Here is a 24,565-nt window from a genome sequence, read left to right on the forward strand (position 1 = left end):
GTCTGTGGGAAGCTGAACAGAGGGAAGGTTTAGGGATGGTAGCACTCCCTGCATGGTTATTGTTATAGATTTCTTTGTTGCTATGATGGATTTGGTTTTCTGGTGTTGGGATTTGGTCTTCTGGTGTTCAAATAAATGTTTTGATCCTGGCTTCCAGGTGGAGAATCTGTAATATTTTGCAATTTAGAACTGTGGTGACATATTCCTAGCCACTATAAGCACTGTGAATATCATATTGGTGCTACAGAGACATAAAAAATAGTGAAGAAAATAGCACTTAAAAAAAAAAAAGAATTGGCCTAATGGTAAAGAAAAAGAAATTAAAAGGCACAAAAGTTCATTGATATTGAACAGGCCAAATGAAAAAGGAAATACAAAAGCTCACTAAAGAAAATAATTCCTAAAAAATTAGAATTGGGCAAGAGGAAGCTAATGACTCCAAAAGACAACAAGAAACCATAAAAAAAAAAAAAGACAAAAATACAAAAAATGGTTAAATATCCCATCAACCCAATTAAAAGAGATAATCAAGGAAACTATGTTTTACTAACAGGTACCAAAGACAGTGAAGCAGTAGAAAAAAACTTACACCCAGTTTCTCTGCTAAAGCCCTCATTTTTCAAATATATTGGGAACTGATCAAATTCATAAAAACAGGGACCATTCCCCAATTGAGAACTGGTCAAAGGATATGAACAGGCAGTTTTCAGAGGAACAAATCAAAGCTATCTATAGTTATATGAAAAATCTCTAAATCACTGATCAGAGAAATGCAAACTCTAACGTACCACCTCCTACCAGAAATGACAAATGCTAGAGGGTGTGAGGGAAAATAAGTACATTATTGAACTATTAGTGAAGCAGTGAATTAATCCAATCATTCCAGAAAACAATGTGGAAGGAACTATGTCCAAAAACTATAAAACATACCTTTGATCCAACAATACCATTCCTAGGTCTGTACATCCAAGGAAATCAGAGAAAAAGGAAAATAACCTATATGTAAAAATATTTATAGCAGCTCTTTTTGTGCTGACAAAAGTTGGAAATTGATGGGATGCTCACAAATATGGTGAATGACTGAATATGTAGTGGCATAAGATTATGATGGAGTATTATACGGTACTATAAGAAATGATGAAGGGGTTGGTTTCAGAAAAAAAACAAACATGGCAAGACCTATATGAGCTGATGCAAAGTGAAATGAGAAGAACCAGAAGATCATTGTGCACAGTAAGAACACTATGGCAATGATAATCAACCATGAAAGATCTGGTTACTCTGCTCTACACAATGATCCAAGGCAATTCCAAAGGACTCATGATGAAAAACTGGTACCTCCAGAGAGAGAAATGATGATCTCAGAGTGCAAATTGAAGAATAATTGTCTCTCTTTGTATTTATTTTTTATAATATGGAAATATATTCTACTTGATTTTCCATACACATTTCATGTCATACTGTCTACCCTTCCCAGTGGGTGGGAGAGGGGTAGGAGGCAGGGAGATAAACTGGAACTCAATTTTTTCCTCCTTGTATTTTTAAAAATTTATTTATTTTTAGTTTTCAACATTCACTTCCATAAGCTTTTGTGTTTTAATTTTTCTCCTCCTCCCTCTCCACTCCCTCCCCTAGAAGGCATGCAAGCTGATAAAGGTTGTACATATACACTCATATTAAACATATCTTCACATTAGACACATTTTAAAAAAGAATCAGAACCAATGGGAGAAGCCACGAGAAAGAGGAAACAAAACAAAAACAAAAAAGAGAGAGAGAACAAATAGGATGCTTTAGTCTGCATTCAGACACTATAGTTCTTTCTCTGGATGTGGATAGCATTTTCCATCATGAGTCTTTTGGAGCTGTCTTAGATCCTTGAATTGCTGAGAAGAGCCAAGTCTATCAAAATCAGTCATCACACACTATGGCTGTTACTACATACAATGTTCTCCTGGTTCTGCTCACTTCACTCAGCATCAATTCACACGTCTTTCCAGAATTTTCTGTTCATCATTTCTTATAGTACAATAGTATTCCATCACATTCATATACTACAACTTGTTCACTCTTTCCCCAATTGATGGGCATCCCTTCAATTTCTAATTCTTTGCCATTACCAAAAGAGCTTCTTTAAATATTTTTGTACTTGTGGGTGCTTTTCCCTTTTTTATGATCTCTCTGAGATACAGCCCTAGAAGTGGTATTGCAGGGTCAAAGGGCATACACATTTTTATAGCCCTTTGGAAATAACTAGAACTCAAAATTTAAAAAAGAAAAGAATGTTTTAAATAAATAAATAAATTGAAAAATCTCTAATGGAGGAGAAAATATGCAGAAAATACTTTATATAAGCAAGGTGTAGCATGCATAAATATAATACATAGGAAATATTCAACAGGGAAAATTCATTAACTACAAACAAGCTACATCGTGTATAAATATGATACAAAGGAAATAATCATCAGAGAGAAGCCACTTTGTGTAGAAGGTGGGATTTTCGTTGACACTTGAAGGAAGACAGGAAGAATAGATGTGGAAGGAGAGCATCTCAGGCTTTGAACGCAGTCAATAACAATGCCTGGAATGTGAAGAAAGCATTTTGTTCAAGGAATAGCAAGAAGGCCACCATTACTATATTGAAGAGTAAAGCAACATTTGGATGTAGATCATGAATGAATGAATGAACAAATGAATGAGAAAGCATTTATTAAGATGTCCTATGTGCCAGGATCTGTGCTGTGCTCGGGGCAAACAAATACTTGCAAACAAAATGGTCCCTAACCTCACGGAGCTTAAAGTTGTAATGGAGGAAGACAATACATGAAGAGAAACCTAGAGGTGGAAGGAGGGAGAGGGGAATCAGCAGGAAGTAATTGGGCATCACAGGAGTAAATAAAATGAAAGCTCACAGTCAGAGCCTAGAGCTCCAGATGCAGGAGTTCAAGTCAGAGGAAAAAAGGAAGAATGCATGTGGCATGGCTTAGTGATGCCTCTGAGGTTGAGTGCTTTTGAAAGGCAGATCACAGACTAATTATGTCCACAAAGATCAAGGCAATATTCTGAAGCTTGCAGGAGGACTGTTTTTTGATACATTTAGCCCTTCACAGCAATACAAGGACCTACAACATTTCCAAAGGACTCATGATGTAAAATGCCATCCACATCCAGAGAAAGAACTATGGAATTGGAATGCAGAATGAAGACTATTTTCTCCTTTGTTATGTTTTGTTTTTCTCATGCTTTCTCTCATTCGTTTTCATTTTTCTCCGCAACATAACTAATGTGAAAATGTGTTTAAGAGGAATGCATGTGTAGAACCCATACAAGATTGAATGCTGTCTTATGGAGGAAGGTGGGAGCGATGGAGAGAAAATATGGAACTTACTGAAGTGATTGTTGAAAACCAAAAACAAATAAATTAATGAATTTGAAAAAAAAAAAGAAATTAGGAAGCTATGTGGCACAAGGGACCTGGAGCAGGAGTGCGGAACCTGTGATCTCGAGGCCACATGTGGCCCTCTAGATCCTCAAGTGCGGCCCTTTGACTCAATCCAAATTTGACAGAACAAATTGCCTTAATAAAACGATTTTTTGTGTAAAACTTGGACTCAGTCAAAAGGCTACAGCCAAGGACCTAGAAGGCCCCATGTGGCCTTAAGGCTGCAGATTCCCCACCCCTGTGGTCTGGAGTCAGGAAAGACTGAGTTCAAATCTAGCCTCAGACACTCACTAGCAAGTCATTCAACCACTGTCTTCCTCAGTTTCCTCAACTACAAAGTGAGATTCATAAAAGCAACTATTTCACAAGGTGTTGTGAGTCATATAATATTTATAAAATTTTTAGCATATTACTTGGCACATAGTAGGCATTGCATTAATGTTTATCCCATCCCCTGTACAGTGACTATATTATGACATACTATTGTTCTAGGATTTTTTTGAAAAAGACAAACTGTCTTCTAATTTAGTGTGGAATCTTGTGGAGGTATATAAATTCAACTGGTAGGTAAACTTCTAGGCATACTTGAACAAAATCTTTGTCATGATTGGGTATCTTTGGCAAGTAATCATTTACTGCCAAATACAATATTTTCTTTATTATTTTATGATGCACAGGGCCCCTTGGATAGGAAATGTGGAATAGGAAAGACCAAATCTTTATGGACTGCACAGCTGCTTAATGTTTATATATAAAGAATATTTCTTTTAGTAAAGAAAATACTGTACCTGAAAAACATAGGTAGGAACCACTTCATTGTCGATGTGGGATTCAGTTGTCTGTGTACAAGCCAACCATGAATGTGTTAAATTTTAAAACTAATACAAATTAAAAGAAATAATATAATGAGAAGTCATGTGCAACTAAAAGAACTGTAATTTATTAATGTAAAAATGAGATATAGAAAGAACAAAGATCATTGACAATAATTAGTGCATAATTTTATACAAAGGTTTGATCAAGTAAACCAATCACCATAATGAAGAGATGGAAACAGCTTAAATGCTAGCATTTGCTTGCCACGCAGAGAGAGATGGCAGCCAAGGGAGGACATAACCATTTTAGAATATAAACTTATTTGTAAAATTTTATGGAGAACAGTGGTGGAAGATGACCAGTAGTAGTCTCTTCTCATAAGTTGGAAAGAAGTTGAAAAAGGTCAAACCAGTTTAAGAAAGTATGGCAAGAGACCCAATTCAACAGTCATTCTAAGTACATTTAAGAAAGACATGAAAAGGAGGATAACAACTGAACAAAAAGATAGAAAAGATGTGCAAAAAAATTATAACAAGCTATTTTTTAAACAATACAGCCACTATATTTGGAATCTAATATAACAATCTCAGATGTCTTCCTAGAGGAGACAGAAATGGCACTGAAGGAAATGAAGACAGTAAAAGCAGTTGGACTGAACTATTGTACATAGGGAAGATCTTTTTGGGAGGAAAAAAAATTACAAGAGGACTCATTCTATAGGTATCCGAAGGAAGAAAAGATACCAAAGGTATGTCAAAAAAACTCATATATTGTTACTGCCTAAGTTTTCTCATATATAAAAGGAGGATAATGCCGTTTCCTTCACTGAGTTGTGGAGATCTAATGTGACAATATTTGCAAAGTGCTTTGAAAACCTTAAAGCTATTATTATTATTGACCCAAAAAGTGACCAAGAGAACATCTACAACTACTAAGCAGTATGTCTAATTTTCCATCTACACACATTTAATAAGAAAAATCTATTCATCACTGAGGGAATAGGAAGGGTTTTATACATCTCTTTGATGACATTCTCTAAACCAATGGTTTTTTCTTTTTATGAAATTTAGTGTGCTTATACCCACTATACATTCCTCTGGTGCTCTCTCAGTGATATTCACTGTCAGTTCTCCCGAGACTGTAGTACTGTATAACTCTCAGCCATGCTGTCAATTAACATTGTACTGCAGAGGTGTGAAAATGTTAAGCCAGCTTTTAATACTGTAGGTTTCCTTAAAATGATCTACTCCTGCACAAAACTAAACATGATGAAAACTTGTTTAATACTTGAAATTAAATGAGATTAAGATGTATTTATATTGACTCTCATACAAAGCTAGTTACGGAAGAGTCCAAGAACACTGGGGATACTGAAGTTTAGCAGCTGGGTGTTGGCACCTTCACAGAAAGAAAAGAAGAATTTCTAGTTCAATTTCCCTGCTATGCCCCAGAGAGCTATTAGAAGAAAGTTAGAAATAATTTCTGTCGAGATGGGTCCTAAATCTTCCTAAATCCACAGTCTGATCATGTCACTACCATGCTCAAGGATCTTCAGTGGCTCTCTACTGGCTCCAAGATAAATTGAAAATTCACATGGTTGGCATCTAAAAACCTTTACTATTTAACTGGAACCTGTCTTTTCAGGTTTTCTGCAAATTATTACCCTTTATAAACAATATTCTCACTAAACTGGTCTAGTTTTTCCCTAAGTTCAATATCCCATTACATTATTCTTGCAATAGGTGAATCTAATGGCTATTCTCCCTTCTGGAAGTCTGACAGGGACACTAAGGAAGGCAAAAAAATGTATACCTTCCAATATCTCCATTTTTTCTGCTCCTACCCTTGAAGATACTTGCTGTCTCCTATCCTATATAGTCTTTTCCCATGTCACAGGGAGGTCGGGAAGCCATCACCACCTCTTTGTTGTTTGTTGCTTGTTGTCACTGATATGATGACTTGAGCTTGGTTCAGCAGAGGACAAACTGGGGGAGCTTCTGAAGGGCTACAATGGCAAAAGTGTTGCTCTGAGGTTCAGATGGACCCAGGTGACAGGTCAGACCTGAATTGCTGCATGGGACCCATGTTATGGAAGAGACTAGGCTGGCAGCTGCTATGAAACTTTAGCCATTGATGAGAACGGGATAGGAGACTGATCACAACATCATCTTCCACCCTATTATTTTGTTCCAATTTTCTTTGAGTATTTGTAAAGCCAAATCAAACATGTAGTATCTTTCTCTTACTCTTCTCAATGACGTATAGTAGAGGTTCCTAACCTGGAGTCCATGAACTTGTTTTTTGTTCTTTCTTTTATTATTTTGATAACTTTTTTCAATATAATTTCTTTCTTTTCCAGTCCTATTTGTTTTATTTTGTGTATTTAAAAACATTATTCTGAGAACAGGTCCATAGGCTTCACCAGACTGCTGAATTGGTCCATTAAACACAAAAAAATTAAAAACCCATGATCTATCTTGACTGAGCTGGGACTTCAAGAGGTAGAGAACCGAGTGGAAAGATGATTGGGCAAAGTATTTTCTTGATGATTTTGCTATGTTATAGCTCACATACAGTTTTTCACTCTACTACATTTTAATAAACCATATCGACATTGAAAAGCAAAGTATTTGAGTCACACGAATGATGTTGGTCAATCAAAAGCAGATACCCCAAGTATAAATGTAGAGTAAAGGTGAGAGAACCAATAAATATTTTTATCAGAATTATAAAATTTCTATTTTGAAAAATTAATAAATCCATTCATTTTTTCCTAGACTAAATTTTCAACCTAGTCGGTAGGAATGATTAACCTTCCCAGACGTGTCCACTGCAAGAAGGTGAATAGCTTGTAGGAAAATGTTTCTTTGTGATCAGTGGGGATACTTCAGCTTGTGGGGAAGTATGTGCATGCATACTAGATTCTCAATTTTGAAAACACTTGCACCATGATTTGAATATATCACCACCTGGTGACAAATTATGCATTATGCTCGCTTGTTGATTAATTAACTAACAAACCAACAATTTGGTTTTTTGTAATCTTGCAAAAAATCCCCAAATAAGCCAACAATGGGTGGCTACTGTGATGGAAGTAACTTACATGTTACCTGGGCTATCAGAGAAGTAAAACAGGCATCCTCATTTTTACATTTGTGTAAAAGTTATCTTTTTCCCAAAGGCACTACTCTGATAGCTGATTGTACTAGTGACCCAGGAATCTCAAAGGCAATGCCAGTATAGCAAGAAGAAAGGTTTTGAATAGAGAGACTTGAGGATAGTATAATCCATGAAAGAAGAATCAGTTTAGCTAAAGTGGGAAAGAACTTCAGCAGATTAGTGATAAGGTATTGAGGGATATGGCCACAACAACTCTCAAATAATAACTAAGTCACTTGAAAATGGCACACTGAATATTTATATAAAGGTACACACTTTATACTGGTACTTTTTAAAAAATTGCTTTGCTTTGTTGAAATTCTTACCTGCTTTAAAAAAATCAATATGATTACCTTATTATGTCAGGTTCACCTATAATGCAATCCAATGTCATGGATGTCATAGAAATGGAGATGAGTTTTACAATGAGGTCTCTAATAGGTAACAAAATCAATGGGTACCCATAATTATATTACTTCAGTAGCTAATTAATTTTAACTAAAAGCATGATGAAGTAAAAATAAAATATGTGAGAAAATGTATTGAAAGTAATAAAGGAATATCATATACTTAAAAAGTATTCTGATGTGGCTAATCCTAAAAATGAAGTCCTAAGTCTTACATTTTCTCTACCTCTTTTAAATAACTAAAGAGAAAATTACAAATCATTGATAGTCTGTCTTCATTAAAAATGCAGAGGCAAGACAAAATATTTAATTCTGTTCATACTAAGGTTATGCTGTAGAGAGCTCTGATGAAAATAGTTCATAACAAGTGAGTAAAGCGAGCATTTTCATTTTCTGTTTTTTGGTGGAGGGAGAGGTCTGTGTGATGTCCAGCAATTGTGGACCTACAATGAATCACTTAGCTGGATCAGAGGACAGGGTGGTAAATGATTTCAAGGCCTCCAAGGGTCTGGTACTTTCCTACTTAATAAACTGCAGTGGCTCCCTATCATCTCTTTTACAAGGGTTTTGTTTTTGTTTTTTTCCAGTGAGGGAGAGATATAAAAGAGAAAGAAAGAAATACTTGTTAATTTAAAAAAATCATGGAAAAAAAAGTTAGTTTACATGTCTCTGGTATGGAGAAAATCGTCCTAAGGAGAAATTTTTAATGATGAGACAAATATGTTAAACAGTTCTCTGTTTTAAAAGACAGAATAGGATGTGGTAGAAAGACCACAGGTCTTAGAGTCAGAAGATCTGATTTTCCAGTATAAATCTCTTACTAACTGTGTGATCTTAACAAAGTCAATTAATCTCTATATTCCTTAGCTTCTTCATCTGTTTAAAAGGAAAAAAAAATTATTTTTTGTTATTCCTTAGTAAATTTCCCTTCAAGATTCTTTCACGAAGGGCACAAACTTGTGTTTCCTAAAAGTAAATGGAAATTTGTCTGCAACTATCAGGCAAAATTTTGAAGCCCTGCTAACAGAGCATATATGATATTTATAAATTCCAAAATCACTATAATGAAAAAAAAATTATATGCTGGAGGCTAAAATTATTTTTTTTAACTGACTGAATTATAGAGGCAGCCAAGTGGCACAGGGATTAGAGCTCTGAGCCTGGAGTCAAGAAGACCTGGGTTCAAATACAGCCTCAGATGTATGGTAGCTGTGTGACCCTAGGCAAGTCACTTAACCTTTGTTTGCTTCAATTTCCTCAACTGTAAAATGGGTTTAATAAGAGCAACTGGGTTTGTTGTGTGGACAGAATGAGATAATATTTGTAATGTATGTAGTACAGTGCCTGGCACATAATAAATGCTGAACAAATGCTTGCCCCCTTGTCTTTATTCCTTTAGAACAATGAAACTGAAGTAAACTATCTTTTAAAATATCAAATAGCCCCTCTAAATAGTATGCACTTTTAAAGAAAAACATCAATGGACCTTGCTAGATTAAGGACCTTTTGTGCTATCTGAATGCAACCTTAAAAAGATTAGATCTGGACCAACTAATCTTGAAAACAAAGTAAATTAAATAATTCATTTCCAAAAGTTAAATTCTATACTGTTCTTGATTATAACTTTATAAACACATGTTTAAATGAACTCCTCTCCCTTCCCTCCTTTCCTTAAAAAAGAGTGTATAGCAATAAACAACTTTAGCAAAGCTGAAGGATATAAAAAGCCCCCACAAAAATCACTGGCATTTCTCTCTCTCTCTCTCTCTCTCTCTCTCTCTCTCTCTCTCTCTCTCTCTCTCTCTCTCTCTATATATATATATATATATATATATATATATATATGTGTATATATATATATATATATATATATATATATATATATATATATATATATATATATATATATATATATATATATATATATATATATATATAACAAAGACCAAGAGCAAGAGATAAAAAGAGAAATTCCATTTAAAGTTACCATAGACATTATAAAAGATTTTGGAGTCTACCTGCCAAAACAAATCCAGGAACTATATGAACACAATTACAAAACACTTTTCACACAAATAAAGTCAGATCTAAATAACTGAAAAACATCTGTTGCTCATAGGTAGGCTGAGCTAATATAATAAAAATGATAATTTTACCTAAATTAACTTACTTATTCAGTGTCCTACAAATCAAACTACCAAAAAATTATTTTGTAAAGCCAGAAAAAATAACATCAAAAAACATCTGGAAGAACAAAAGGTACAGAATATCAAGGGACTTAATGAAAAGAAATGCTAGGGTAGGTGGCCTAGCTACACCAGATGTTAAATTGTATTATAAAGCAGCAACCATGAAAACTACTTGGTACTGGTGAAGAAATAGAGGGGTAGATCAGTGGAATAGGTTAGGTACGCAAGGCACAGTAGGCAATGATCATAGCAATTTACTGTTTGAGAAGCCCAAAGACCCCAGCTTCTGGGATAAGATTTCACTATTTGACAAAAACTGCTGGGAAAACTGGAAAATAATGTGGCAGAAACTGGGTATACACCAATGTCAGTCACTGTATACCAAAGTAAGGTCCAAATGGGTACCCACTTTAGGTATAAAGGCTGATACTATAAACAAATTATAGGAGTAAGTAATAGTTTATCTATCAGATTTATGGAGAATGGAGTAATTTGTGACCAGACAGAAGATAGATTAATATGAAATGCAAAATTGATAATTTTGATTACATTAAATTAAAAAGTTTTTTGCACAAATCAAGTCAATGCAACTATGATTGGGAGGGAAGCAGAAAACTGGGAAAGAATTTTTACAACTGGGATCTCTGATAAAGGTTATTTCTAAAATATATAGGGAACTGAGTCAAATTTACAAGAATATGTCATTCCCCAATTGATAAGTGGTCAAAGGATGTGACCAGGTAGTTTTCAGAGGAAGAAATTAAAGCTATCTATAGTCATATGAAAAAATGCTCCAAATCACTACTGATTAGAGAGAGATGCAAATCAAAACAACTCTGAGGTACCAGAGCACACCTATCAAATTGACTAACATGGCAAAACAGGCAAATGATAAATGATGGAGAAGATGTGGGAAAGTTGTAACACTAATTCATTGTTGGTGGAGCTGTGAGTTGATCCAACCATTCTGGAGAGCAATTTGGAACTATGCCCAAAGAGCTACAAAAATGTGCATATCCTTTAACATAGCAATACCACTTCTAGGTCTGTATCCAAAAAGGGATCAATGGGAAAAGGACCCACACGTACAAAAACATTTATAGCAGCTCTTTTTGTGGTGACCAAGAACTGGAAATCAAGGGATGCTGATCAATTGTGGAATGGCTGAACAGGTTGTGGTATATGAATGTAATGGAATACTATTGTGCTATAAGAAACAATAGGCAGGAGGACTTCAGAAAATTCTGGAAAGACTTATATGAACTGATCCTTAGTGAAGTGAGTAGAACCAGGAGAACACTGTTCACAAAAACAGCCATAGTGTTCAATTACTGATTCTGATAGACTTCTCAGCAGTGCAAGGACCTAAAACAATTCCAAAGGACTCATGATGGAAAACGCCATCCATATCCAGAGAAAGAATTATGGAACTGGAATACAGAGGGATGCAGACTATTATCTTTTTTTGTTTTATTTTTTCTTTTTCATGGTTTCTCCCATTTGTTATAATTCTTCTATGCAACATGACTAATATGAAAATGTTTTTAATAGGAATGTATATGTCGAACCTATATCAGATTGCAAGCTATCTTGGGGAGAGTGGAGGAAGAGAGGGGGAGAGAAATTAAAACTTATGGAAGTGTATGTTGAAAAGTAAAAATAAATAAATTAAAAACCTTAAAAAAAACCTAGTCTATATCCTACTCTTTCTTAATGAAATTTTTTTTGGGATATGATTTACTTTTCAGTTACCCTCTAGATTTAATGAAAGTTTTATTTTCCATTAGAATGAAGAAGTGTGGAACTGTGTCAATTGTGTGCAATTAGCAAAATAACTATGAGTTGACTCTTGCAGGTGACTTCTGTACGTAAGTAATTCTGATTAATTTGGATGATTCCACAAGTCAGAAGAAATAGAAGGGGAGAGGTTTCAATTCTGGAGCACATTTATGCTGGAAATTTTCCCAAATGAGAGCAAACCTTTGTGCAATTCAACCTTGTCAGAGTTAATAAAACCAGAGAGTGACATTCTGACAGAGAGATATATTAGGCTGTGGAACAGTCTTTAGAGAAAAGTGAAGAGAATAGTGTAACTTGGGACATACAATACCAACCTCAAAAAATACACAGGTAAAAGTCTTTCACAGTCATTTGAAAGGCACATTTAGAATATCCAAACTCCCCTTTCTCTCCTTCTTTCCCCTCCCTCCCAAAGGATGGATAGAGTCTTCTCTATCTCCACTACCTTAAGCCCATTCTGAGGACGGGAAGTAAAATGGAGAAGCTAGATGCAAAATAGAATCCTTCTTTATGCAGACAACTTGGATTTGAATTGTAGCTTTGCTACTTACTATCTTTGTGTCCTTTGGCAAATCAACTTAACCTTTACCGGGCCTCAGTTTCTTGTTCTATAAAATGAAGGGTTAGAGTCTAAATCACTTCTAAGGTCCTTTTGAGCTGTAGGTCCTCTGAAGTGATAAATCAAAGATATAATATTTGGCTTTGAGTTTGAATATTGCTGTCCATAGCTGCTACCCAACGAGTGTCATTGCAATAAGCTTCTTATGCTGTTGCAGTGGTCATTTAAACCTACACATAAGTCAGTAATCATCTCACAAAACTATCTAAAAAATTATCTTACAGAAATCTTGAAAATAGTTATAAATTTGAATGCCTTAGGAAAATAACTATGGTGTCAGCCAGAATATACTGAAGTACTTAAATCCTAAAATGACTTAAATTTCTGATAATAATCCCATAGTATAATAATATATAATATAATAATATATAATATAGTAATAAAAATGACAAATTTCTGATAATAATACTGTAGTCTTGTAGCAGGAGTCTATTATGTGAAATAGCATTTTCCTGGCTATGATAAATGGAGAAGAGTGTATAGGCAGAAAAATGATTAGAAACAGTAAAGAACCACAAGATTATAATTACATACCATACAAAAATCTTAAAAATTATTACATATGTTGCTGGTCCCTACTACTTCTGGTATTATAAATTCCATTTCACATCCAATGAACAAATTGTTCTTGGCAATGAAGAGTCCAACAATCTGACTTTTGGTAATGGTCTTGAGAGTGTCTAATTATTCTTTCATTTTAACAGACCCTCTTACTGACACTCTTAAGAGTTGATTTAACATTCTTAACCACATTGTAAAGATCTACAATTTTAATTACCCACTGTAATTACCTTCTCTAATAGCTGAAAGAACATCATTTATAGTGATCAGTAATAAAGCATTATGACTAAGTGGCAAAGGTAGAACTAAGTAGGTACTGTCAAAAGTTTCCCAATTGTTATACTGCATACATAACTATAAATGAGGCTAATTAATCAATCTTGGATGTTGGTATTTTAATTAGCTAAATATTTAGAATAGGTAGAAAGTCAACTCTCCATTATCTACTTCAGTGACACTAATAATCCCAAACTATAGTTTTGGATATATACGTATGTATATGTGTGCGACTGTATCTTCAACTGAAATCTTTCTCTGATGCCTAATCAAGTCTTGACACAGAGATTGCTTTGGATTCTCAAAAGTGATTACAACAGAAGGCAATTTATAACCAGAGAGAATAGGATCTTACCAAACTAGAAAATCTTCAACTATGGGTCCAGTGACAGATTGTTCTTTGAGAAACTGATTGGCTAAATTTTGAGGAACTCAGCAAATTGCTGGAAAGGTTACAAAGTATTGGGCCAACAGAAATTGCTGAAGACTGTCTATTGAAAGGTGGAGGGCTCAGGATCTTCATCATTGGATGAAATATGCACATTAATGAAAACATGATTTCTTGAAATGTTGAAATGTATGAATTCATACTCACAAATCTATAGATTTGGTAGCCAAAGTATTAAAGTAATTTTCCAGTAGCAGGAGCCAAAATTGGGAGTACTTGGTCAGCAGAAGGTCTAGGTCTAAGCATAAGCTTCCACAATTTTTGAAACAAGCTTATTAACTTATCTTTAATGCTATCTACTCTTATTTTTAGTAAGCATTTTATTTCAAGAAATATGAATGCAGACACAAAGGATACTTGAAGTAGAGGTACACATAAAACTCAGGGGACAATTATATAAGCTCTCCAGAGCTGGTGGGGATTCCAAATTAGAAGAAATTCTATCAGAATTGCCTGGAGGTCAACTGAGGCACCTACTGAACAAATGCAGTTATGCCCGTTGCTAGGACAACAGAGGAGTCAGCTTCCCAAAGCTTGACCTGGGCATCTGTAGAATTATGCCAACTTAATCACATGATGATGTAACAACAGTTAAAAGAAAAGAGAAATATAGAGGAGGTGCATCCTTTTCTATTGTTTAAGTGGACTCCTTTGACTATCTCAGTAATGAGAAGACATCTCAGAGAGACATGCTTTGGTAAATCCTGAATTACAAGGAGATCGAAGTTTTACACATGTGGTTATGTGTATTGGTTATGAGAGCCAATAAGAAGAAGGATTTCATAAATATAAATGGGTTGGGAGGGATTGTCTCTAGTTTTTTTTTTTTTATTTGGACACATCTCTCCCCCTGTAAAGTATGAACATGTACTGCGTTACCTTGTTGAAAAACCGTCTGACAATTGCTGATTGGTTTCTAGTGACTCAGATTCTCACTGATCCCCAGTGATTAAAGGTGACTCCAGCTAATGGGCTGACTGGGACTCAGGAGAATGGCTTCCTGTGCTGGAGTCGCTACTTTGCACTGATCTATAAAAGGATGAGATGGACTGTTTTCTGACTTTTTTCATTCCATTTTTGCCTTTTCCCATGTGCCTTTCTTCTAGAGTCTGAGAATGTGATGAGCTGGGATTTTTCCCTTGCTTGTCTTTTTCACTGTTCTTTATTACTTTAAAAGTTGAAATAACTCATAATCTACTACTACCCTATATGTGCATGTACAAACACATACACACACACATATATATATATGCATGTATGTATGTATGTATATTTATATGAGTTACTAAAGAGTTTATATTTTAAATCAGTTTGACCTTGTATACATTGCCTTCTTTGCAAGGAGGTCAAGTGTTTGCTGGCAATTGGCCCTTTCAAAAAAAGTTTGTAGGAAATGGTGATTATCAAAGTTAATATATTTACCTCTTTTCATTTCTAAACATATATCACAGTTTTGAATTTGTTAAGTTGACACTATTGCAATTATTTAGTATCATCTCTCTTCTCATTCTACTTCTAGTTTTATGTTTATTTTGACTTTTATTCAAAGTAATCAATGGTCTAATTACACAAAGATGACCCCGATATGATTCCCATCTCAGCAACCAGTCACTGACTGTATCTTAGCAAACAGAAAATTTCTTTTTTGTTTTTTACGATGTTACCATCACCTTCCAAATCTCTTCTGAATGAAAAACATTTATAATCTATAGATGTGAGGCCTCTGGGTAGTCTATGAATGTTTGATAACTTAAGTTTCTCAAACATGTCATATTTTCCAACATATCTTTCACTATTTGTTTATAACTCCTGGCCCACTCCAGCCCCAGGGTACATCACCTCCATGTCCTCCCCACTGGCACAAGTCAGCTTTTTGCCTTACCTTGTCAGGATCCTGACCTCCATACCACTTTCTAGTCAGCTCCATGGCTCTGTGTATCCTCTTCATGTTTTTTCCTAATTTGTATGGAAGCTCCTGGTGGGCAGGAACTATCTTGCTTGCTTGTATTTGTATCCCCAGACTTAACAGATCATAGCACACAGCAATTATTTAATAGAAATTTTATCTATCCTCTTCTGTGTCCACCTAAAGTTAATATCAAAGTATATGCTGAATTGGTTTGGAGAACCTAGTCAAGTTGGCAGAATTTCTCTACCTCTTCATTCTCCAGGATAAACGCTGGCAAATAACCAATATTTGTTTTAATGACAGGTTCTTTGTTTATGTTCACCATAAGCAATACACAAAGAGATAACCAAATACCCGGTCTCCTTTCCTTAGTCACATTATGAAATCAATTCTTTGTTTCTTTGAAGAGAATCCATGTTTTCATTTAGTTGTCTTCTGGTTTTGCTAATTGTGAAAACATCAATATTGATGTGGCTCAGTTCTTTCAATAATGTCAACTTAGTGGTTAGACGTTTAAAGCGCCCAGAGTTAAGTGAATGTTCATAGACATTCTGAAACCTACTGATTTTTAGCATCCTCCTCCTGCCTTTCTGTTACTCACAAGACTGGAGGGGCTTTGAAATGTTTTTCTATTTCAAGGATTGCTGTGGTCCAAGAATTCAGCACCTTGATGGCACTCTATTGATGACGTCCCTCTTTGCTCTTAGTAGGCTGATTCTGACAACAGATTTCATCTTTCATCAGTACTGCACTTGGAGTAAGACAGACTGTTGTCAAATAAGCTCTGATAATACCTGAGTTACTATAGAATGCAAAAGTTAATTCTGCTTACAAGGCAATTATTGTATTGTAAAAAGTTAGTCGCAGTGTTCTATATTCTCTAATGAATCAGTAAAATATACTTTCTAACTCTGTTGAAGGATAAAAAAATTGTGAAAGGACTCAGAGAGAATAAAAATGTGCGTCTTAGAACCTTTGGTTGCTCTGAATGGAGAGAACTGAACAGAAAACAATCATCAAGTGCAGGAAACTGGTCAAAAGAACAAAATGAATGCATTTGTAAAAATAATGGAAAATATTGGGAAGAGGCAAATGTGTCTGGAGTGGGCTGATAAGTGAGCCTTAAAAAATAACAAAGCATGGGCAACCAGGGAGCTTACCAAATTGTGGTAATTTTCTTTTAAAACCATGAAGCTCCAGACAGGACTATGTTTTGTTAGACAAGGTTGAAAGAGGGAAGATTGGGGGGGAAGGTATTTAGTCATTAAAACATTTTTTTTCCAAGTGAAAGAATTGGTACCATGGTCTCCTTCCAACAAATAACCATTAACTTTGTTCAGCATTTCCCCAGACAGGATACATAATGGACGTATGTCAGAGTTTATAAAATGATTGCCAAGGCAAATTCAATTTTCCATCTCCCTTGTTTGCATCCTCAAAGAATTTCTTATCCTCACATATCAATTATAGTGACAGAGATAAGAGACAAATCATTTCAATGAATGTAATAGCAAAAGTGATTAGAGGTAAAAAGATATTAACTATACATGTAAGCTATAAATAAAATGCTGAGTCATTCTGAATATTGTAAACCTGTAAATGCTATTTTATCTATGGCAAGACTACTCTGAATAATCCTAAATTCCCTTTCTACTGAATTCTGACCATTGGGTTTCAGACAAAATAATCTACCTGGATTTAGGGCCAAGGCAGATTCTCTCTTTCTTCTCAAAAGGGTGGAGAATCTTTCTTGTTCTGCCTTGCAAGCCTTACTATATTATGACAGGACAAAGGGATTTCTGTACCTAATTTTCTGGGCACAATGTGGATAAACAGCCTTTATTGGGGAGGGAGTGAAACGTGGGAAAGTGAGTAGTGATCATATCTGATTTTATATGCAGTGCTGAATATTGCCTCATATCACTTTCTTCTCTTATGCAAACACTTTATTTTAATCAAACTGGGCACTTTACAGTCCCTAGAATAAGCCCAGTACTTCTCAATTTCCAGAGTTTTATTCTACACAGAGTCTGAGGGAAATGAGATTCCCTAATTTCTCAATGTGCTCTTGCTTGAGGACAACCACTACAGGATGACCTCAAGCTCTAAAACAATTCATGAATGAATGTAACAGGATATCTTAAGCATTTAGTATCTGTCATGCACTGGAGATAAAAATATAAAAATAAAATATAAAATAAAATAAAATATATAAAAAATAAAAAAAAATATAAAAGCAAAGATAGTGCCTGCCCTCCAGGAGTTTACATTCCAACCAGGAAGAGGATATACATAGGGTGTGGTGCCCAGAGAGAATGATGAGTCTGACACACTTCTTTCATGAACAATGGCAGAGTTAACTTGATTAGGTATTCATGGAGCCCTTTAGCCCCAAACCTAGGAAGGAGGAATAAAGTGAAACATAGTTGGGGTGTGAGTATATTAGGCCAAGTGAGGTGGCCACTGTGATGATGATAAGGAGATGAAAAGGTTAAAACCTTCAAGGAATAATCATTCAAAAAAGTCTGACATAACAACCTATAAAGAAAGAAAATTATAAAAAGAATGCTCATTGTCCACATTTAGATACATAGCCTCATAATGATTCTATCTTGGGCAAGTGCTACAGAAGGACAATGAGCTGGAACCAGAACTGAATAATAGGAAGAATGTCTCATTTAGGAAATTAGGTAACACTTTCAATGAACCCAAATTCCTTGGCACAAAAATCCATTTTTTTTAACACTGACCTTATCCTGGCTACATAGCTTCAAAGCATGAAACATCAGAATCTCTGAAGAATTAAAATTGCAAAACATAATAGCACAATGAAAGCAGACATTTTAATCTGCAATGTTACCAAAGATGACTGACATAGAAGATACTTAGGAAGTGGATGACTGTAGGAGAAGATAGACTAGTCCTATAGTAAGAGTAAAACACAAGAGACAGACAACTTATATTTTATATTGGTATTCATGAAATGCTAAAAGATCTAGTGGTAGGCTTTCTGTCCATTGGGTATATCCTTTGTGGAGGATTTATGGGAGTATAAGTATAAGAGCTACAGAAGATGAAAATTTGTGGACTGTTGGAGATAGTACTCACATTGCTCTAGTCACTGACCAAAAGAAATATTGAATCAAGTTCCTGGAATATCCTCTTCCCCATCTAAATCATTCTGTTCTTGAGAGACCTGCCATAGATCTCATCATCACCATGATGCCTAGTCTGTTATAATTCCTAACATATTTGAGTGCCTATGCCACTTTTTATCTATACCATTCACATGTTAATCACTGTGACATCTATTGTACTATCTTGCATTGTTCTTCAATTCTTGTACTTAATATTTAATAGATTATGTAAGGGTATGAGGCAAAGCCCATTAGAGAAATTGAATAATTATTCAATGATTGTAAAGGGTGCAAAATTGGGAATGGGCCATTATGTACTTGCAACGGAAGTATAAACAAGTATTTATACTTCTTTGTTAAGGAAGAAAAACGAAATTCTTTAATAAAACCTGAGGGAATTATAGGTCAATTAGCCATGGGAAGGAAGAAAGGAAGGAAAGAAGGAAGGAAAGAAGGAAGAAAGGAAGGAAGGAAGGAAGGAAGGAAGGAAGGAAGGAAGGAAGGAAGGAAGGAAGGAAGGAAGGAAGAAAGGAAACTTTTATTAAAACTGCCATGTGTCAAGCACTTTGTTAAGCACCTTAAAAATACTACCTCATTTAATTGTCACAATGATGCAGAAGATAGAAGCTATTATTATTCCAACTTTACAGTTAAGGAAATTGAGACAAACAGGAATTAAGTGACTTTGGCCAGGGTCAAAAATCCAGTAAGTACCTGGGCTTAATTTGAACTCAGGTCTTCTTGACTCCAGGCCCAGCTCTCTGTCCACTGCATTACCTAATTGCCCCATGAATAGCTGAATGGTCAGCCACACCCGTTGTGACCTTTAGAAACCAAGTGAGACAGTTCTGTAACGAGTTGTACAACAGAATTACTCTGGTATTTCTCCAGAGTTGTAGAGAGGAGACCCAAGAAGTCCAGTTGAGCAATTTGTCCATCGGAAATACTGCACAAAGGAAGACTAGCATAAAAATACGATGAAAAGAGAAAGGACCAAGGGTTCTCTTGGCCACGTACGTAACCCATACATGTGCCCACTACTTCCACGACAATGGATGTCTTTGTAGTAGAGTGTGCCCTAAGTTCCTGAGTAGAATGTTTTGCTGCTACTCTACATGATCAACATGATGCATTACTACATGTGATTTCAATTCCTGCTTTTGCTTTGAGGTAACTGTGCTGACTGGCTATTCAAAGTGAACATACTTACAGGGGTTTTAGGAGTGCACACTCAAAAGGATCCACATGGACAAAAATCTTTATAGCGGCTCTTTTCATGTTGGAAAAAAATTGGAAATTGAAGGGATGCCTATCAGTTGTGGAATGGTTGAACCAGTTACGGTATATGAATGTAATGGAATACTATTACTCTATAAAAATGATGAGCACATGGACTTCAGAAAAACCTGGAAAGACTTACATGAACTGATGCTGACTGAAGTGAGAAGAACCAGGACATTGTACGCAGTAACAGCACCATTATGTGATGATCAGCTATGACAGACTTAGTTTTTCTTAGCAATACAATGATCTAAAACACTCATGATGGAAAACGCTAACCAAATCCAGAAAAAGAACTCTGGAGTCTGAATGCAGATCAAAGCATACTTCTTTCACCTTTTATAAAATGATTTTTTTCTTTCTAATGTTTTTTCCCTTTTGTTTTGATTCTTCTTTCACAACATGACTAACATAGAAATATGTTTACATGATCATACATAATCTATATCAGATTGCATTCTGTCTTAGGGAGAGGAGGAGAAGGAAGGAGAAATATTTAGAACTCAGAATCTTACAAAAATGAATGTTGAAAACTATCTTTATATGTAATTAGAAAAAAAAATAAATACTATTAGAAAAAAAGGAATGTAGACTCACAAAGTACCTTGGATTAAAACACAGAATGTGTTACATGGATAGTTTGTTTCTGTACATATGTATTAAAGGTAATCCCACGCTTTGTTTTGGTGGTAAGAGCTGAGGGATAACTCAGAATCACAGAATCTGAAGTCAGCAGAGACCCTTCAGCAGCTGTCCATTCCAAACCATACTCAAAATAAAATGCCCATTGCATCATCATCATCACCATCATCATCACTAGCATTTCTATAGCACTTACTACATGCTAGGCACTATGCTCAGCCCTTTACAAATGTTATCTCCTATCACTGTCAAAACAACGCTGGAAGGTAAGGGTTATCACTATCCCCATTTTACAGATGAGGAAGCAAATAAAAGAGGTTTAGAGACTTGCCCAAAGTCACATCACTAATAAATGTCTGAGGCTGGATTTGAATTCAAGTCCTCCTGACTACAGACCCAATGCTTTATCCACTGCACCAACTAGCTGCCCCTATTATATACATGATTTAGTGACCATATGCTCTTTAACTGAAGATCTTCAGTGACAGGAAACCTTTACCTCTCAGGGTGTTCCGCTGTACTTTTGCAGTAAGACTTTAAGTTATGCATTCAAGTGATATTTTCCCTGCCAAGGAACAAAGCTTATGTATGTACATAAGGGGTGAGTGTCCTAAGCCACTACAATCCCAGGTCCAGCTCTCAATTCTCCCTGCCCTCACCGCTGGGTGAGTGCTGGAGGTAGCGAATGATTCTTCAGACTGAGGATGAAAAGGAGAAGCCTCTATTAGCGAAGGACAGGGAGGAGGTAATGAAGACACTGAAGCAATGAAGCATCATGCCTTACAGAGAGTTGTATGTCATTTTACTTTTTTAAGTACAGAATCAGCAGAGATGGCTGGCACCATCACAGGGCATCATTTTTCCTCATCTTTTACTTCCATGCCTTTATACAAGAGAACCTTATTGATGCATGAATTCAGTTCTGAATGAAGTGCCCCATAGAAGTTAAGTGAGTGTAAAGTCCTCAAAGGAAAGATGAAAAAATGGGTTGGCAGGTTTAAAAAGCTTGCCTGAGTTTGACCTCAGAATAGAAATGTCTGCTTTCTGGAGAGTTCAGCCCACGTTTTCTCCAGTGTGTACCTGAGCTTCAGTAACTAGCTATGAAAAATTCATACAGTGATGCTTCCAAAAATCCCACCTATGTCCTTAACATCTGCTGAACGTAAGTCACATTAAAACTTCAAAGCAAATTCACAATCCTAGTTGGCAGCAAATCTTCCGAGTGACTAGGTGAACTGTTAGTTCATAGAGTCCTCATCCCTTCCTGACAGGAAATATCTTTGCAAAACCTGCAGTGATTTACCTTTTCATCTGCACAAACATGAGGAAAAATGCTAAGAAATATTATCATCAACTAAAGAGTCACAGAAGCAGCAGGTGGTACCATTATGGTACTGCATTTTATTTCCAATAGTTATGCTTGTTATCCAAATTCTCTTTATTCTTTAGTTTCCATAGATGGCAACAGTAGTCAAACATCTCAAAAGAGCTCATGTGTGTTTTAGCCTTCAAATACATATTTATGCTTTTTAAAAATATCAGTATCTTTAAAAACCTGAAATGTATCTTCCCTCCTGCTAATTGGGTGACGATATATCAATTAGGTGACTAAGTTTCCCTTTAAAGCTAACCTAGGTTGTCTATTTCATTGCACCAGTGCAGCCACTGCAGAATAGATGCTTTGTTATTGAACTGGAAGCTAGAGGCAGGGCAACATGACACCCCCGTATTTTGAATTAATTACAAAAAGACCAAACTAGGAGTTTAATTGCCAGACCAGACTATTCCAATCTTATCCACCACACAAAGGTTGCCTTCTTTATACTCTCTGTGCTAGGAGAAAATTTATCTTTGTTAAATGATAATTGGCTGTATTATCTTTTGACTCTTCAGAAATGCTGGCTGGCAAGCTTTTAAAAAAATTTTAATCAATCTTGTTTTATGTTTTTACAAAGCTTGCATCAAAAGGGAAAAAGGAAGATGTCTAAGTTTGCAGAACATACTATGTCTTGCTAGCATTATGAATAGGTCTTGAGAATATCTAATTTACTAATAAACCTAGTAAGGTGATGCACCATTCAATATTTCATGGCTTAACAAGAGATCTGGTGGTTGAGGTCCTGGGTTTCAGTTTCAATCCCATGGTAGAGCAAATACATTCCTTCCAGAAAACACTGCTTCCACATGGGATGCAGGACACAAAATGGAAAACAATAATGGCTCATGAAAATTGATTAAGAACTCCGTGTTTGTTTTTTAAAATTAATTTACAGTGAGGAGACAAATCCCTACACATGGTTAAACAATGAGTCAAAATCTACAAACGAACAACAAGTTTGTCCTCAGAAATTTGTTCCTCTTCCTTTTCCCTCCTTCTTCCAGCATTTTTTTATGGACATTTCACTGCTTACTAACTCCTCCTCCAGGTTGTGGGCATATAAAGTATATGAAAATCAAGCGCAATTCTAATAATTAAAATATTTACAAGAGACATCTGCTCTACTTTCTGGTTAGTTTGAACATGGAAAGTAATGCCTCAAATTAAATGCTAAAATTTCTATAGATTTCAATCAGCCCTGCTTATGGATGTTATAATCTTGAGGTGTCAACACATTAATTTTTTTATTTAATTTTTTTCTTTTATCCATTTGTAGACTGTAGTCATGTAGGAATCTACTGGGCAGCCAAATAACTCTGATATTAACCAGAATTCTCTTAAATTTATTTTCTATATTTTCTTCTACTGCAATAAGGTAAATCTCTTTTCTCATTTTTCAAAATTTAATCCCTCTTGCCTTGTTATTTTTCTGGGTTTTATTATGTAGCTCTTTCTGAGAACAGTTAGTTAAGTCTAACTAAGCAGAACCAATAATTGCATTTGTAGAATCTGAAACTAAATGCCATGACAATAATCTAGCTTTATGTGTTTCATTTAATGTAATAACATCATTTCTTCATTACTTAGGAAATTTTTCCCTAAATAACAGTAGTTTCAAACTTAATTCCTGAATTATTTATACATCTATATGTCCCATGAAGTGACTTCTGTGAAGCAATTATTGAATTTTTAATTTGATCCACTTAAAACCTCAGAACCTGTAACAAAGAGTTCAAAAGCACTATAAAAGGCCAAATTTATGCCCAAACTGACACATATTCCTGTTGTCATGATAGCTAGGTTGTTTAATATGACTTTTGGGGTCTGGATCTATAATCATAAGAGTGTAAAGAGCTCCCTGAGTGGCCATTGATACACTGGTCATCTTAGCTACAGATTCACATTCATCAATTTCCAAGAGATGCCTGAGGCAGCAAGAGATGTCAGGGGCAGGATTTGGACTCAAGACTTCCTGATTCCAAGGCCAGCCTTCTTTATGCCACAGCCTCTACTATAAGTTTTAATGTTGTCGGCTCCCTAGGAATTAAGGTGGCCAAGGAGGATGGAGAGGGCACATACATTGACTACTCTTGGGGACATACAATGAATAAAATAGTATCATTAAAATCCATGTCTGTCAATCCTATCCCTTTTCTCCCATTTTCTCTTCTTTCATATGGTCCCCAAATAAAATATAGCTTATCTTTAGTAATTTTCCAAAACAAAAGGAAAAATCACTTAAGTAAAAGCTCCTATCTAGCCATCCCACGAATAAAGCTAGATAATGTCCCCTCCAACCAAACTACATAGTTTATTTCTTCCCCTCCTCCCGTTTTTTTAAGGCTGGCAGTTATAGCTAACTCCTGGGAACTGATCATAATATTGTTAAAGCTTACTATTCAGTATCAGTTTCCCAAATTGTGTTTATTCAACAACATCAAAGTTAAATTTTATACCATGAAGACACCAAGATATCTGAATATTAAAAATCAGGATACATA

The 24,565-nt window shown here is 35.4% G+C and overlaps 1 protein-coding gene across 3 annotated transcripts in view; it reads right to left on the reverse strand.

Moving 5' to 3' along the window:
• Nucleotides 1-24,565, reverse strand: part of SDK1 (sidekick cell adhesion molecule 1) — a 1,143,865-nt gene that overhangs the window by 507,347 nt on the left and 611,953 nt on the right. The window lies entirely within an intron of this gene.

Source organism: Notamacropus eugenii, chromosome 3 (assembly GCF_028372415.1).
Source record: "Notamacropus eugenii isolate mMacEug1 chromosome 3, mMacEug1.pri_v2, whole genome shotgun sequence".
NCBI lineage: Eukaryota > Metazoa > Chordata > Mammalia > Diprotodontia > Macropodidae > Notamacropus > Notamacropus eugenii.